An 18,005-nucleotide genomic window follows, 5' to 3' on the forward strand; every position below is an offset into this window, starting at 1 on the left:
CAAGTTAACCAAATACTAATAGCCTCTAAATACTGTGACCTATTTTTCTTAAACTGTAAGAATTTTTCCTGATATGGACCATTTTATCAGTGTTTATTGAATTGGTTACAATATTATTTCTGTTTTATGTTTTGTTTTTTTGGCCACTAGGCATGCAGGATCTCCAAATTTGGAAAACTCAGCAGTGGCCACAGGACTGGAAAACGTCAGTTTTCATTCCAATCTCAAAGAAAGGCAATGCCAAAGAATGCTCAAACTACCACACTCATCTCACATGCTAGTAAAGTAATGCTCAAAATTCTCCAAGCCAGGCTTCAGCAATATGTGAACCGTGAACTTCCTGATGTTCAAGCTGGTTTTAGAAAAGGCAGAGGAACAAGAGATCAAATTGCCAACATCTGCTGGATCATGGAAAAAGCAAGAGAGTTCCAGAAAAACATCTATTTCTGCTTTATTGACTATGCCAAAGCCTTTGACTGTGTGGATCACAATAAACTATGGAAAATTCTGAAAGAGATGGGAATACCAGACCACCTGACCTGCCTCTTGAGAAATCTGTATGCAAGTCAGGAAGCAACAGTTAGAACTGGACATGGAACAACAGACTGGTTCCAAATAGGAAAAGGAGTACGTCAAGGCTGTATATTGTCGCCCTGCTTATTTAACTTATATGCAGACATCATGAGAAATGCTGGATTGGAAGAAACACAAGTTGGAATCAAGATTGCCAGGAGAAATATCAATAACCTCTGATATGCAGATGACACCACCCTTATGGCACAAAGTAAGGAGGAACTAAAAAGCCTCTTGATGAAGGTGAAAGTGGAGAGTGAAAAGGTTGGCTTAAAGCTCAACATTCAGAAAACGAAGATTATGACATCCGGTCCCATCACTTCATGGGAAATAGATGGGGAAACAGTGGAAACAGTGTCAGACTTTATTTTTAGGGGCTCCAAAATCACTGCAGATGGTGACTGCAGCCATGAAATTAAAGGATGCTTACTCCTTGGAAGGAAAGTTATGACCAACCAAGATAGCATATTCAAAAGCAGAGACATTACTTGGCCAACAAAGGTCCATCAGGTCAAGGCTATGGTTTTTCCTGTGGTCATGCATGGATGTGAGAGTTGGACTGTGAAGAAAGCTGAGCACCGAAGAATTGATGCTTTTGAACTGTGGTGTTGGAGAAGACTCTTGAGAGTCCCTTGGACTGCAAAAAGATCCAACCAGTCCATTCTGAAGGAGATCAGCCCTGGGATTTCTTTGAAAGGAATGATGCTAAAGCTGAAACTCCAGTACTTTGGCCAACTCATGCATAGAGTTGACTCACTGGAAAAGACTCTGATGCTGGGAGGGATTGGGGGCAGGAGGAGAAGGGGACGACAGAGGATGAAATGGCTGGATGGCATCACTGACTCGATGGACGTGAGTCTGGGTGAACTCCAGGTGTTGATGATGGACAGGGAGGCCTGGCATGCTGTGATTCATGGGGTCGCAAAGAGTTGAACACGACTGAGCGACTTAACTGAACTGAACTGAACATGCAGGATCTCAAAAGTGTTAACTATTGGACCACCAGGGAAGTCCTCCTTTTTAAAAACAAATGGAAAATTATAATCAACATGTTAAAGAACACTAACAAAATTTCAAAAATATTACCTGATTATTTTGTTAAATACCTTAAGAAAAACTGCAAGAATAGTAATAATGACCATAGTTCAGGTAATCTACATGTTACTACTTTGATTCTAAAAGTCAAAAAGGCAAAATTTTAAATTAATGTTAGAAAAATATAATCATCATTCACATCTTACTTTTTTCATCTGTAAGGTCCTTAAAAGGTTTCTTTATTTCCCAAAGTCCTAGTGTTGGTCAGTTGTAGAATCAGCTCTCAAATTTATGTAGTCTAATATTAGAGCTTCTGATCTTACTGTTTTTAACAAAAGCGAACACCTTCATTTTGGCTACAATTGTGCTTCTTTTATGAATGGTTATAATTTGCTTTATTCTTTACCATCTGAGCCACCAAGGAAGCCCTTTAGTCAACTTCTTCACTCATTAACAGTCTAACAACAAACCATTAAATATCTTGCCTAATATATATATATAAACCATTAAATATATATATAAACCATTAAATATCTTGCCTAATATATATATATATAAACCATTAAATATGTATATATATATAAACCATTAAATATCTTGCCTAATATATATATACACACTCGAATATAAATTTTAAAATATTTATTCTGTACCATATCATACTCTAAATATTCAATTTACATTAATAATTCCAAAATTATAGAACAGAATAAAAATTTCTGTATTTTACTGTAAAACATATTTTGTAGCAGTTTTACATATTACAAGATACATTTTCATGAATATTGAAAATATACCCAAAGGACAGATTTCAACAAACCTTGTAAAATGTTTAAGCACTGATTTTAAAGTTACCTTTATAAAACAATGCAATATACATTTATATGCATGATACATCTTAATAATTGTATTTTTTGGAAAAGACTTCTAAAACAATATTTCGTAATTTGAATCTATGGTTCACAACTGAAAATCTCACCATAAAATTACATGTTCAGTACAGTTCAATTGCTCAATCGTGTCTGAATCTTTGCGACCCCATGGGCTGCAGCATGCCAGGCCTCCCTGTCCATCACAAACTCCCAGAGTTTACTCAAACTCATGTCCATTGAGTCGGTGATGCCATCCAACCATCTCATGTTCTGTCATTCCCTTCTCCTCTCACCTTCAATATTTCCCAGCATCAGGGTCTTTTCAAATGAGTCAGTTCTTTGCATCAGGTGGCCAAAGTATTGGAGTTTCAGCTTCAACATCAGTCCTTCCAATGAATATTCAGGACTGACTTCCTTTAGAATAGACTGGTTGGATCTCATGCAGTACAAGGGACTCTCAAGATTCTTCTCCAACACCACAGTTCAAATGCATCAATTCATTGGTGCTCAGCTTTCTTTATGGACCAAGAAACTCTCACAACCATACATGACTACTGGAAAAACCATAACCTTGACTAGACGGAACTTTGAAAGCAAAGAAATGTCTCTGCTTTTTAATATGCTGTCTAGGTTGGTTATAACTTTCCTTCCAAAGATTAAGTGTCTTTTAATTTCATGGCTGCAATCACCATCTGCAGTGATTTGGATCCCCAAAAAATAAAGTCTGCCACTGTTTCCATTGTTTCCCCATCAATTTGCCATGAAGTGATAGGACCAGATGCCATGATCTCAGTGTTCTGAATGTTGAGCTTTAAGCCAACTTTTTCACTCTCCTCTTTTACTTTCATCAAGAGGCTCTTTAGTTCTTCACTTTCTGCCATAAGGGTGGTGTCATCTGCATAGTGAAAGTGAAGTTGCTCAGTCATGTCCAACTCTTTGTGACCCCATAACTGTAGCCTACCAGGCTTCTCAATCCGTGGGATTTTCCAGGCAAGAATACTGGAGTGGGTTTCCATTTCCTTCTCCAGGGGATCTTCCCGACCAAGGGATCGAACACTGGTCTCCTGCACTGTAGGCAGACGCTTTACCAGCTGAGATACCAGGGAAGCCTGAGCTTCTGCATATATGAGCTTATTGATATTTCTCCCAGCAATCTTGATTCCAGCTTGTGCTTCTTCCAGCCCAGCATTTCTCATGATGTACTCTGCATATAAGTTAAAATAGCAGGGTGACCATATACAGCCTTGATGTACTCCTTTTCCTATTTGGAACCAGTCTGTTGTTCCATGTCCAGTTTTAACTGATGCTTCCTGACCTGCATACAGATTTCTCAGGAGGCAGGTCAAGTGGTCTGGTATTCCCATCTCTTTCAGAATTTTCCACAGTTTATTGTGATCCACACAGTCAAAAGCTTTGCCATAGTCAATAAAGCAGAAGTAAATGTTTTCTGGAACCCTCTTGCTTTTTTGATGATCCAGCGGATGTTGGCAATTTGATCTCTGGTTCCTCTGCCTTTTCTAAAACCAGCTTGAACATCTGGAAGTTCACAGTTCATGTATTGCTGAAGCCTGGTTTGGAGAATTTGAGCATTACTTTAGTAGCCTATGAGATGAGTGCAAATGTGAAATAGTTTGAGCATTCTTTAGCATTACCTTTCTTAAGGATTGAAATGAAAACTGACCTTTTCAAGGCCCATGGACACTGCCAAGTTTTCCAAATTTGCTGGCATATTGAGCACAGCACTTTCACAGCATCATCTTTTAGGATTTCAAATAGCTCAACTGGAATTCCATTACCTCCACTAGCTTTGTTCATAGTGATGCTTCCTAAGGCCCACTTGACTATACATTCCACGATGTCTGGCTCTAGGTGAGTGATCAAACCATTGTGATTATCTGGGTCAAAAAGATCTTTTTTTGTATTTTTCTTCTGTGTATTCTTGCCACCTGTTCTTAATATCTTCTGCTTATGTTAGGTCCATAATATTTCTGTCCATTATTGACCCATCTTTGCATGAAGTATTCCTTTGGTGTCTCTAATTTTCTTGAAGAGATCTCTAGTCTTTCCCATTCTATAGTTTTCCTCTATTTCTTTGCATTGATCACTGAGGAAGGCTGTTCTTTAGAATTCTGTATTCAAATAGGTATATCTTCCTTTTATCCTTTGCTTTTTGCTTCTCTTCTTGTCACAGCTATTTGTAAGGCCTTCTCAGACAGCTATTTTTCTTTTTTGCTTCTTTTTCTTAGGGATGGTTCCTAAGGAGATGATCCCTGTCTCCTGTACAATGTAACGAACCTCCATCCATAGTTCATCAGGCATTCTATCATATCTAGTCCCTTAAATCTATTCCTCACTTCCATTGTATAATTGTAAGGGATTTTATTTAGGTCATACCTGTATGGTCTAGTAGTTTCACCTACTTTCTTCAATTTAAGTCTGAATTTGGCAATAAGGAGTTCATGATCTGAGCCACAGTCAGCTCCTGGTCTTGTTCTTGCTGACTGTATAGAGCTTCTCCATCTTTGGCTGCAAAGAATATAATCAATCTGATTTTGGCATTGACCATCTGGTGATGTCCTTGTGTAGTATTTTCTCTTGTGTTGTTGGAAGAGGATGTTTGCTATGACCAGTGTGTTTGTTCTCTTGGCAGAACTCTATTAGATCTATTAGATTTTGCCCTGCTTCATTCTGTACTCCAGGGCCAAATTTGCCTGTCAGTCCAGGTATTTCTTGATTTCCTACTTTTTCATTCCAGTCCCCTGTAATGAAAAGGACATATTTGGGGGGTGTTAATTCTAGGGAGTCTTGTAGGTCTTCATAGAATCATTCAACTTCAGCTTCTTCAGCATTACTGGTCGGGGCATAGACTTGGATTACCATGATATTCAATGGTTTGCCTTGGAAATGAACAGAGATCATTCTGTTATTTCGGAGATTGCATCCAAGTATTGCAGTTCAGACTCTTTCATTGACTATGATGGCCATTCCATTTCTTCTAAGGGATTCTTGCCCACAATAGTAGATACAATGGTCATCTGAGTTAAATTCACCTATTCCAGTCCATTTTAGTTCCCTGCTTCCTAAAATGTCACCCTTCACTCTTGCCATCTCCTGTTTGACCACTTCCAATTTGCCTTGATTCATGGACTTAACATTCCAGGTTCCTATGCAATATTGTTCTTACAGCTTCGGACCTTGCTTCCATCACCAGTCACATCACAACTGGGTGTTGATTTTGCTTTGGCTCCATGCCCTCATTCTTTCTGGAGTTGTTTCTCCACTGAGCTCCAGTAGCATATTGGGTACGTATTGACTTGGAGAGTTCATCTTTCAGTGACCTATCTTTTTGCCTTTTCATACTGTTCATGGGGTTCTCAGGCAAGAATACTGAAGTGGTTTGCCATTCCTATCTCCAGTGGACCACGTTCCGTCAGACCTCTCCACCATGACCCACCTGTCTTGGGTGGCCCTGCTTTGCATGGCTCATAGTTTTATTGATTTAGACAAGGCTGTTTTCCATGTGATTAGATTAGTTAGTTTTCTATGGTTGTGTTTTTTCATTCTCTCTGCCCTCTGATGGAGAAGGATAAGAGGCTTGATGAAGCTTCCTGATGGGATAGACTGACTAAGGGGGATACAGGGTTTTGTTCTGATGGGCGGGGCTGTGCTCAGTAAATCTTTAATTCAATTTTCTGTTTATGGGTGGAGCTGGGTTCCCTCCTTGCTGTTTACCTGGGGCCAAACTATGGTGGAGGTAATGAAGATAATTGTGACCTCCCTCAAAAGATCCCATGCTGTTGCTGCAATGTTGCTTCAGTCCTGTCCGACCCTTTGCGGCCCAATAGACGGCAGCCCACCAGGCTCCCCTGTCCCTGGGATTCTCCAGGCAAGAACACTGGAGTGGGTTGCCATTTCCTTCTCCAATGCATGAAAGTGAAAGTGAAATGAAGTCGTGTCCGACTCTTAGCATTCCCATGGAATGCAGCCTACCAGGCTCCTCTGTCCATGGGATTTTCCAGGCAAGAGTACTGGAGTGGTTTGCCATTGCCTTCTCCACAAAAGATCCCATATACGATCCTAAAATTTAATGAGGACTATTAAAAAGGGTACACCCTGAACAAAACATGAGAGTGTTTCCCTGTGTTACATATAATTACTTCACAGGTAAGAAAGGTCTTTGGGAAAGCTTAATGGCAGTTTTTTCTATGAAAGCCTCCTCTGGGTTGTTGTATTCTTGGTAATAAAATAAATTAAGATATTAATTAGCTGTGCAAAGCTCAGGTGGCAATGTGATCATACAGACTACAGCCTTTTAAAATGTGTTTACAGTTTTTGAATGCAATAAAATCAATAATCACTTCCTTTTATTTAATTACAGTTTTCAAGATTAGGTGTGTTCATATTTAAAGTAAAAATGTTAATGAAGTTGAATTAGTTTATCTTTCAGACTAAACCTATGACTTTTACCAGGTGTATTTCATCCTTGACCACTGAGCCTGAAAACCAGTAGTGAGGAGATAAAAGCAAAGGCTTATTTCTTGGAAATATCTGTCTACCATTAATGCAAGAGAGACTTTGTTTTTGCCAATAAATAAAATCAATTCTCCACCTTGTCTGCTACTGGTATGGATGGAGTCACTGCATCCATTTAGCCCATCAACTGCTTATCTGACAGGAGAGCTGGACTAAATGCTTTTCTTTAAGAGAAAGCAGGAAATCAAGTTTGAAGATTTAAAATTTTGAATCTAGCCTTAAACAGAGCTGATAAGGAGACTACTCATTTTGACATATTTCTCATTAGTTTAATTATTGATACCTAAGCGTATTTAGATTTTTTGAAAGTCTAGCTACTCCTGCACGTAGGTTGAATTCAAGTCTCACTGAGGTACTTCCCTGCCAAACAAATCCATGGGATTTATGTTACTTAATATTAGTTTAATAATTACTTTGTTATATCAAAGCTCATTCAAATGGAAACAAATGAAACTTCACTCCTTTGTTTTTTATTACTAGTATTTAATGCTATATAAAATACATTACAGTAACATCTTCCATCTACTGACTCATTTTTAAATGAAAGACATGGTCAGAGTTTACCTCTTTCACTCAATTCTTTGCACATAGGTGGTCATTATTAATCATTTGTAAGTGGAGAAAGAATTTAAGTAGCTCTGAAGACCTGGACCAGAGAACTCACTTGTATATCCTAAATTGATTTACTTCATTTACATCTTAGTAGCAACTTAGCAGCAGCAGCAGCAGTCTTACAATATACAAAAATCCAGTCTCAATAGATTGGACAGACACAGGAATACACTGGAAAACTCAGGAAAGATAGGAATCTGGAAGGGAGAATCACTGGAATTCTGGGCAACTTTGCTTTACATATTAATTTTTGTGAGCCACATGGGGTAGTTTTAAGTTTTACTGTTTCTATTGCTCTGTTTCCCCCACACCCACCCCAAATTCAACTTACCTTATTTTCCCCTCAAAATGTCCTTAGCACCTAGGTCTTTACCGTGTTTGTTCAATTACCATATGTAATCAAATTCATATTCTACTTCAAAAATTCCAGGAAAGATAATCTGATCATCTCAGGAAACAGTAAAAACAGTGAGAGATTTTGTTTTTTGGGGCTTCAAAATCACTGCAGATGGTGACTGCAGCCATGAAATTAAAAGATGCTGGCTCCTTGGAAGAAAAGCTATGTACAACCTAGACAGTATATTAAAAAGCAGAAACATTACTTTGTCAACAAAGGTCTGTCTAGTCAAGGCTATGGTTTTTCCAGTAGTCATGTATGGATGTGAGAGTTGGACTATAAAGAAAGCTGAGTACCAAAGAATTGATGCTTTTGAACTGTGGTGTTAGAGAAGACTCTTGAGAGTCCCTTGGACTGCAAGGAGATCCAACCAGTCCACCCTAAAGGAAATCAGTCCTGGATATTCATTGGAAAGACTGATGTTGAAACTAAAACTCCAATACTTTGGCCACCTGATGCCAAGAACTGACTCATTTGAAAAGACCCTGGTGCTGGGAAAGATTGAAGGTGAGTAGAGAAGGGGATGACAGAGGATGAGATGGTTAAATCGCATCACCAACTTGATGGACATGAGTTTGAACAAGCTCCAGAAGTTGGTGATGGACAGGAAAGCCTGGCGTGCTGCAGTCCATGGGGTCACAAAGAGTCGGACATGCCTGAGTGACTGAATTCAAGTTTTTGTTAAGATTGAGTAAAAACATTAAGCACTGTGTTTATATGTGGACAAATCTCTGAACTCTTACTTAGTTCTACTCCAGTTAATTTTCTTTAAAAGATGGACAGATTTTCTGAATTAAAATTTAAATCACCTTGATGTTATTTTTGTGACTTGTTGTTCAGCTGCGTCTGAATCTCCAACCCCATGGACTGCAGCATGTCAGGCTTCCCTGTCCTTCACCATCTCCCAGAGTTTGCTCAAACTCAAGTCATTTTTATGACTACATTTCCAGTACTAGTTACTTTATTTATTTATTTAGGCTCACCCCATTAATTTTGGCTCTCAAGGCAATAGGGGATAACAGATAAAAGCATATTGGATTAGGAAATGGCAACCCACTCCAATGTTCTTGCCTGGAGAATCCCAGGGACAGAGGAGCCTGGTGGGCTGGCTGCCATCTGTGGAGTTGCACAGAGTTGGACACGACTGAAGTGACTTAGCAGCAGCAGCAGCAGCTAAAAACATTTATTGTAGCTTGGTAATGCTTATACTTTTTCATAGTTGTTTAATAATATTTTCCAGGACATTTTATTATTATTAGTTAAGGAAGTTATTGTTTAATTTTTAAAACACTATTTTAAAATTGTTAGGATTCAGTAATAAACTTTGTGCCACATGCCTTTTTAAAGGAAATCACTTCACCAAGTTTTAAGTTTATTTTAGCTTAGCTTATGGAATATGTTGCTATATAATACTTAAAATTGTCAGCTGTAAATTTATAACTTTATTTAAATTTTTGAAATATCATTAGAGAACTTTATATATTATTATAATAAAATATCAATGCAGTTCTAAAGAAACTCCTTAGACTTTTTCTCTTTTAAAAAATATTTATTTTATTTATTTGGCTGTGCTGGGTCTTACATGAGGCACATTGCACCTGGTTCTATCATCAGTGATTGTACCCAGCCTCCTGCATTAGGAGTGCAGAGTCTTAGCACTTGGACCACCAAAGAAATCCCTAGAATCTTACTGTTAATAAACTTATTTCTTTCTTGATTTTTCCAATCACCTAAATCTTGTGCTGTGAACACCACAACCAATAGGTTTTATCTGCCCAGAATAAAGTGACAGTTTTTGATTGAAATAATGCTTCTATTAAAGTACTAACTAATAACCTTTCACACTAGCAAATAAGAGATCTCTTTTTGACCAGTCACTAGAATTAGAGCTCCAGCAATTTTGAAATTTTTATTACTTGCTTTTCCTAATGGACCATTTATATCAAAAATATTTTTAAAGCAAATTGAAGTAGAGCTATGTGGAAGACTCATCAGTCAGTGGCGGATGGGTGCAGCCTCCAAGGAGGATGAGAAGATTACAATCCAGAGAGTATAATGAGAATGCAGTCAGTTATGTTCATACCAATTCTCATTATAATCTTTGTCACTGCAAAGCATTCACAGTGTATCACTTTCCATCCTTGTTATATTCTTTTTCAGAAAAATGAGATATCATTCATGCCATCTGCCTTTCTTTCTCATAAACCTCCCCAACATTTTATTATATTTTTCACAGATGCATTAGGAGAATAAATTGTGTAGCTCATACAAAGTCCATAGAAGCATTTTGATAAATAATGGAACACAATTCAAATCATGAAGCTAGGTCATATAATAGAATTATAAAACAAAATACAATTAATGAAAATGTGGATAAATGCACTGCTCTGATAAAAGAGTATATTGAAATGTATCTCTTGCATATGTGACATAAGTAAGCAAAGTTTCTATAAGATGCTGCAGTAGCCTGGAATGAGAATACTGTGAATTAACAAGTCATTCAGCTCCTATGCTTCTACATGTCCCTCTTTCCTAACGGTTTATATATACAAGTGAGCTAATAAAATTTCTTTGTGTTTGTTTCAACCAAAGTAAAGAGCTGAAGCTGAAGACTGAGGAATCTAGTAGCTACCTTTAAAATCAAGGTACTTAAAAATCTTACTGAAGCACATTTTTTTTCCTGAATTTTAAGAAAAGACAAAACTTACAAATTTGATATATTTCAAGTTTGTTCTAAAGTTTCCATTTGAAAGCCTTGTTTCCCAAAAAAAATTCCAAAGCTTGTAAGAACAAATTTATTTTTGCTTATTATCCTGACATTATCAATAGGCCTCCTTTTTACCTATAACTTTCTCTGTTAGACAATGATATAGTGACTCAACTTATAGGATCTCATGAGCTGTGTGTGTGTGTGTGCTCAGTCATGTCTGATCCTTTGCAACCCCATGGACTATATAGCCCATCTGGCTCATCTGCTCATGAAATTTTCTAGGCAAGAATACTGGAGTGGGTTGCTGTTTCCTCCTCTAGGGCATCTTCCTGACCCAGAATTGAACCCACATGCCCTACATTAGCAGGTGGATTCTTCTATCATTGAGCCACCTGGGAAACCCCTCCTCAATAAAATCTATTCTCTCCCCAGTCCAAACATCTTTCATAGTCATATTCATAATGTCTTTTCTTCCCCTTCAGCTAAGCACATGGTTTCTAAATGCTAAGTTTAGAACTTCCAATTTTATCTTAAATATAGTGGCAAGAGTGGGCATTCATATCTTGTTCCTGATCTTAGAGGAAAAGCTTTTAGGTTTCCACTGTTGAGTGTAATGTCAGCTTTGGACCTGTCATATATGGCCTTTATTATGTTGATGCACATTCCCTCGATACCCATTTTGTTGAGATTTTTATCATGAAAGGATACTGAATTTTGTCAAATGATTTTTCTGCATCGACTGAGATGATAATAGAAGCTGCCATTAAAGGAAATAAAATTTCTACATTAAACCATCCCCTCAGTTTCCCTTAGTTATATTCCCTTCATTAAGAGAAGAAGCGCACTAGGTGCTCTCAGTTCTGATGTTAGAGAGATCATTTTCCAATGTAAACGAGTGTAAAAATTGCAGTTAATTTTTGAGTCAGCTCCATTTCTTGGTATTCTTTACAACTAGATCAGTTGAAGAGCTGTTCCAAACAGATGAGTCCACCACACACACACACACAAAAAAAAAGAAACCTGAATAAAAATGATCTTCTCTAAGTAGAGTCAGCAGGATGGCAGAAGCCTCCAACCTTCCACCCCTGGACACTATGAGTAACCACTTGTACATGCATTAATTCCCATCTGAGAGAAATACAGAAAGTAGTTATAGTCCTGTACAACAAGTAACTGAGAAAGTACCCAAATTGAATGTAGGAAAAGCTGAGATTAAAGCAAGTAAGAAAAGCTGAGACTCTCTGACCATAAACCCCACCCCACTGACATATAATCAGGAGATAATCCTCAACTTCCAGCTTTTTTTTTTTTTTTTTTTTTTTTTGAGGAGCAAAAAATAGTTGGGCTACACACCTACTATCTCATTTTCATGACCTCTAACCAAGAGACTGGCTCTTAACTCACCCATCTCTGAAAACTGATGGGGGCGGGCATTCCCCAGTCCCTTGGGTTTCTGAGAAGGAAGGGGCAATTTTAATCAGGCACAGAAATACTCCCCCTGGCTCAGGGCAAAGAGGCAACAAAGCCCAGCTCTCAGATTATTTACAGAAAAGATTAGAGTGCTGGCTTTTTCCAGTGCTGACTGAAGGTCTGGTTTCTAATTAGCCTTCATGGAAAGCTGATGGAGCACACAAGTGTCCTCCTCAGCAAGCTTGAAAGAGCATGTGGGCACTTCCTATAGCTGCTCCCTCTCCACAAGCTCCGGAGAAGGCAATAGCACCCCACTCCAGTACTCTTGCCTGGAAAATCCCACGGACAGAGGAGCCTGGTAGGCTGCAGTCCATGGGGTCTCTAAGAGTCGGACACGACTGAGGGACTTCACTTTCACTTTTCACTTTCATGCATTGGAGAAGGAAATGGCAACCCGCTCCAGTGTTCTTACCTGGAGAATCCCAGGGACAGTGGAGCCTGATGGGCTGCCATCTATGGGGTCACACAGAGTCGGACACGACTGAAGCGACAGCAGCAGCAGCAGCACCACCACCAGCTCAATCCAGCTGCAATGACCAACTCTTAAACTTGCTCCTGGAAGGAGCTGGACTACTCGTTTATGAGCAGTTGGACTACTCATAAACTTTTGACTTTTCTTTCTGATGCTTGAGGGTTTGGCTTCTCATTTCTGTGTCTCAGAGTTGACAGGGCCTGGCTTTTGCAAACTCATTAGAGTCTACAGAGAACCAAGTGATAAATTTGAAGGCCCTGCAGGCTGTTCTTAAAATCAGGAATTGCTATACTTATGTAAAATAGATCAAATGAAAAACTCTCTAGAGGCAAAGCAGATCATATAATGATAAAAAGATTAATAGCAAGATAAAGTATATATGCACCTAACATAGAGCACTTAAGTATATAAAATATTGACATATCTGAAATTGACAGCAATACAATAATATTAGATTTAATACCCCACTTCAATAATGAATAAAATATCCAGATACAGAAAAAATTAAAAACAACTGACTTAAACAATACTGTAGATCAAATTGACCTAGCAGAACTTTGTACTCCACAATTGATAAACACATACACTTCAAGTGCACAAACAGCCATTCTCCAAAATAAATCACATATTAGTTCACAAAGTCAGTCTTAAAAATTTAAGAAGATCAGAATGATACTAAGTATCTTTTATGACCATGATAAAATAAAACTGGAAATTGCTAACAGCAAGACAACAAGAAAAACCACAAATATAGGGAAACTAAAAATATCAGAGAAGGCAATGGCAACCCACTCTAGTACTCTTGCCTAGAAAATCCCTTGGACGGAGGAGCCTGGGTAGGCCTACAGTCCATGGGGTCACAAAGACTCGGACACAACTAACGTGACTTAGCGGCAGCAGCAGCAAACAAAATATTTTTGAACAACCACTGGCTCAAAAAGGTAATCAGAAAGGAATTAGAAGATAGCTGCTGCTGCTGCTGCTAAGTCGGGTCAGTCGTATCCGACTCTGTGCGACCCCAGAGACAGCAGCCCACCAGGCTCCCCCATCCCTGGGATTCTCCACGCAAGAACACTGGAGTGGGTTGCCATTTCCTTCTCCAATGCACGAAAGTGAAAAGTGAAAGTGAAGTCGCTCAGTCGTGTCCGACTCCTAGCGACATGGACTGCAGCCTACCAGGCTCCTCTGTCCATGGGATTTTCCAGGCAAGAGTACTGGAGTGGGGTGCCATTGCCTTCTCCGTTAGAAAATAGAGGCAAACAGAAATGAAGACACAATATACCAAAACTTGCAATGCAGGAGATTGGGGTTCTATCCCTGGGTCGAGAAGATCCTCTGTAGAAGGGAATGGCTACCCACTCCAGTATTCTTGCCTGGAATATTCCATGGACAGAGGAGCCTGATGGGCTTCAGTCCATAGGATGCAAAGTACTGGACATGACTGAGAGACTAACAATAGCATAAGCATTACTAAGAGAGAAGTTTATAGCATTAGATGTCTACATTTAAAATATGGCCTCAAAGAGACAACCTAACTTTACACTTCAAGGAATTAAGAAAAAAGCAAACTAAGGTTAAGATAATGGAAGGAAAGGTCAAAAATGTAATAAAGACATATGAACAATTATATACCAACATACACATGGATTACGTAGAATAAATGCATAAATTTCTAGGAACATACAAACTACCATGACTGAATAAAAAACAAATAAAAAGTCTAAAAAGACCAATACAAAGACTGAAGCAGTAAATAAAAAACCTCCAAACAAAAATGCTCAGGACCAGATGGTATTGTGAGGAAATTCTGCAAACATGCAAGGAATTAATATGCTGCTGCTGCTGCTGCTGCTGCTAAGTCACTTCAGTCATGTCCAACTCTGTGTGACCCCATAGATGGCAGCCCACCAGGATCCCCCATCCCTGGGATTCTCCAGGCAAGAACACTGGAGTGGGTTGTCATTTCCTTCTCCAATGTATGAAAGTGAAAAGTGAAAGTGAAGTCGCTCAGTCATGTCTGACTCTTCCCGACCCCATGGACTGCAGCCCACCAGGCTCCTCCATCCATGGGATTTTCCAGGCAAGAGTACTGGAGTGGGGTGCCATCGCCTTCTCTGGAATTAATATGAAACCTCCTCAAACTCTTAAAAAAAAAAAAAGAATAGGAGTGAAAACTTCTAAACTCATCTTATAGTGCCAGCAACATCTTAATACCAAAGCCAGACAATGCCATCACAAGACAAGGCAACTATAGGCCACTAACTAAGAAACATAGGTGAAAAAAATCTTTCACAAAATATTAGCAAACTCAACTCAACAATACTTTAAAAAATTTAGATGCCATGACCAAGTAGGATTTATCCTTGTGTTGCAAGGATGATTTAACATATACAAAGGTGTGATATACCATATTAACAGATAAAAACAAATAAACCATAATATATATAAAAATCATCTGAGCATTTCAATTGGAAAAAGCACTTCACAAAATTCAGCATCCTTTCATAAAGATCAATAGCAACAAATTAAAATAGAAGGAATGTACATCAACACAATAAAGACCGTATAAGAAAAACATCATAATGAATGGGTAAAAAACTAAAAGCTTTTCCTCAAAGATCTGGTACAAGGCAAGATGCCAAGTCTTACTAATCCTATTAAACCTAAGTACTGGAGTCTTAGAATAATTAAGACGAAATGAAAAGCATCCAAATAGGAAAGGAAAAGTAAAGTGATCTGTTTGCAGATGACATGACCATGCATATTAAAAAAAAAAAAAAAAAAAAACCTACTCAACAAAACTTTAATTCCATTTATTTGCAAGAAATGAAAATAGCATACAAAAATTACTAGCATTCTATATGCTAACTGATTACCCATAAAGGAAATTAACTACCCCATTTACAACAATAAGAATAAAATACTTAGAAATGAATTTAACCAAAAGGTTAAAGACTTATACACATAAAACATTGATGAAGAACAACAGACAGATATCCCATGTTCATCTTCTAGAATTATATAATTTAAAAATTCATGCTACTTAGAATAATCTACATAAATCAATGCTATCCCTATCAAAATTCCAACTGCTTTTTTTGCAGAAACAAATATTCTAAAATTCATAAGAACAGAAGACCTCAAGGAGTTGAAGCAATCTTGATCAAAAACAAGTCTGGAGCTCTCATACTTCTTGATTTCAAATGTATTACAAAAGCTATAGTTATAAAAACAGTGCAAAATTGGCATTAAAAAAGAGAGAGACAGAACAATGAAACAGGATACAGAGACCAGAATTAAATTCACATTTACTGTCAACTGATCTTTAGGGTGCCAAGAACACACTATGGGGAAAAGACTGTAAAAGTAGAAGTAGGACCTTATCTTATACTATAAAAAAATTCAACTCAAAATAGATTAAAGAGAAATACTTTTAAGACCTGAAATAATAAAACTACTAGAGCAAAACATAAGGGGAAAAGCTTTAACACTGGCTTTGGCAATGATTTTTTGACTATGACACCAAAGCTCCAGGCACCAAAAACAAAATAAGACTGCATTAAACCAAAAAATTTGCTAAAAACAAAAGAAACAATCAACAGTGCAAAGGCAACATGCAGAATGAGAAAATATATTTGTAAACCACATGCCTGATAAGGAGTTAATACTCAAAATACATAAAGAACTCCTACAACTCAATTTTTAAAGTAATATGATTAAAATTTGGGCAAATGACTTGAATAGACATTTCTCAAAAGAAGAAATAGAGCCAATAGGTAGATATATGAAGAAATGCAATGATAGATAATATCCATAAGGTATTTAAAGCATCTTTGCTTACTTTCAGCCAACCTAACTTTTGATATTACACATAAAAAATATTATAATTTAGAGCCATGGAAATACAACCACCAAATCTCTTGTGGCAGGAAGAAACTTCAACTGACTGCCATGTTTCTGCTGATGCCTCACTTCCCCATAGTCCTCCTCAGTTAATAATTAATTGTGGTCGGGGGTATTAGAGTGGGCTCATTCCAGCAGTATAAGGGAATTCTCTAATGAGCAGTCTTCATTCAAGGATTTCCCAGTGACTTTATCCAAACTTCCTTTGGAAAAGTGCTACCATCTAAGACTGCCTATTTAATTATTCTCCCTTCCCACACCCTCCTCTCATATGCATCAACCCTGAAATGTGGTCTGAAGCCTCTCCTTGTGCATTTATCTTTCAGAGAAGTTCCCACAGACACTCAAATCTTTTACACATTTAATCCCATCCCTGTTTCACTTCTTGGAGTTCCCAGACTGGCACAGATAGTGACAATTGTCTTAAAGGTTAAATTGCTTTGGACCATCAGAAAAAAAAGTTTTATGAAAATTATGAATAATAGCATTAGTAATATGGTTCCCAGTTATTTCAGTTACTATGAAATAGCAGCAGCAGGTACTTTTCTAAGCATTCTACATGTATTATTCAATTTTCATAATAATTATAAAATTATAACCAACACCCTTTTTCAGATGTGAAAACAATTGTAGGACAGGGTATACTCCTGGCAGGAAACAGAGCATACTAGAAAAAGGAAATTGAAGATAAAAGAGACAATTTGTAAATGTTTCTGGCAGATTAAAGGAAAATCAAAAAATATTGAGAAGCTCTGGAGCTAGGGACTGTGGAAACCTCACCACTCCTAATTCCAGGCAATCTCAAGGGAAGGGAGAGATACCAAGCACCTGGAGTGTTATAACTGAGGTGAGGAAATAAAAGGCCATCATGGGACAGGGGCTCTGCCGTTAGGTCGCAGAATACAGGTCATCAGGAAGGGAAATGGGTGATAAATGTGATCTATTTCTCTGCTCTCTAATCTACCATTTCCTCCATGAGTTGACCCTAATTAGAAGCTGGAGCATTAAAGAGCCCCTGTGATGCAACTTATATAGGCCAGTCTCCTGAAACAGAACTGGTGAGGAGACTAGAAAACACATCTGGATAGGGATACAAAAAATATACCAAGAATAAGTAGATAATCATTTTAAAGTCACATTGTCAGTATAAGTCAGTATGGGAAATTGGACTCAAATTTGACTCCAAAGTCTTATTTCTACCATGCACTATTGGGGACTAAGACTTTATGGATACACTCTTGAACATAAATGCTTACACATAAATATTTGTATATAATATGTATATTAAGAGACAGAAGAAGAAAGAGAGGTTGATTATAAACTATTGGCTCATACAATTACAGAGGCTGAGGAGTTCTATTGTCTGCTTTCTGTAAGCTGGAGACCCAAGAGAGTTGGTGGTATCATTTGAAGCCCTAAGAATTGGAA

The sequence above is a fragment of the Bos indicus x Bos taurus genome, chromosome 6 (genome assembly GCF_003369695.1).
Source record: "Bos indicus x Bos taurus breed Angus x Brahman F1 hybrid chromosome 6, Bos_hybrid_MaternalHap_v2.0, whole genome shotgun sequence".
In the NCBI taxonomy this organism is placed as follows: Eukaryota; Metazoa; Chordata; class Mammalia; order Artiodactyla; family Bovidae; genus Bos; species Bos indicus x Bos taurus.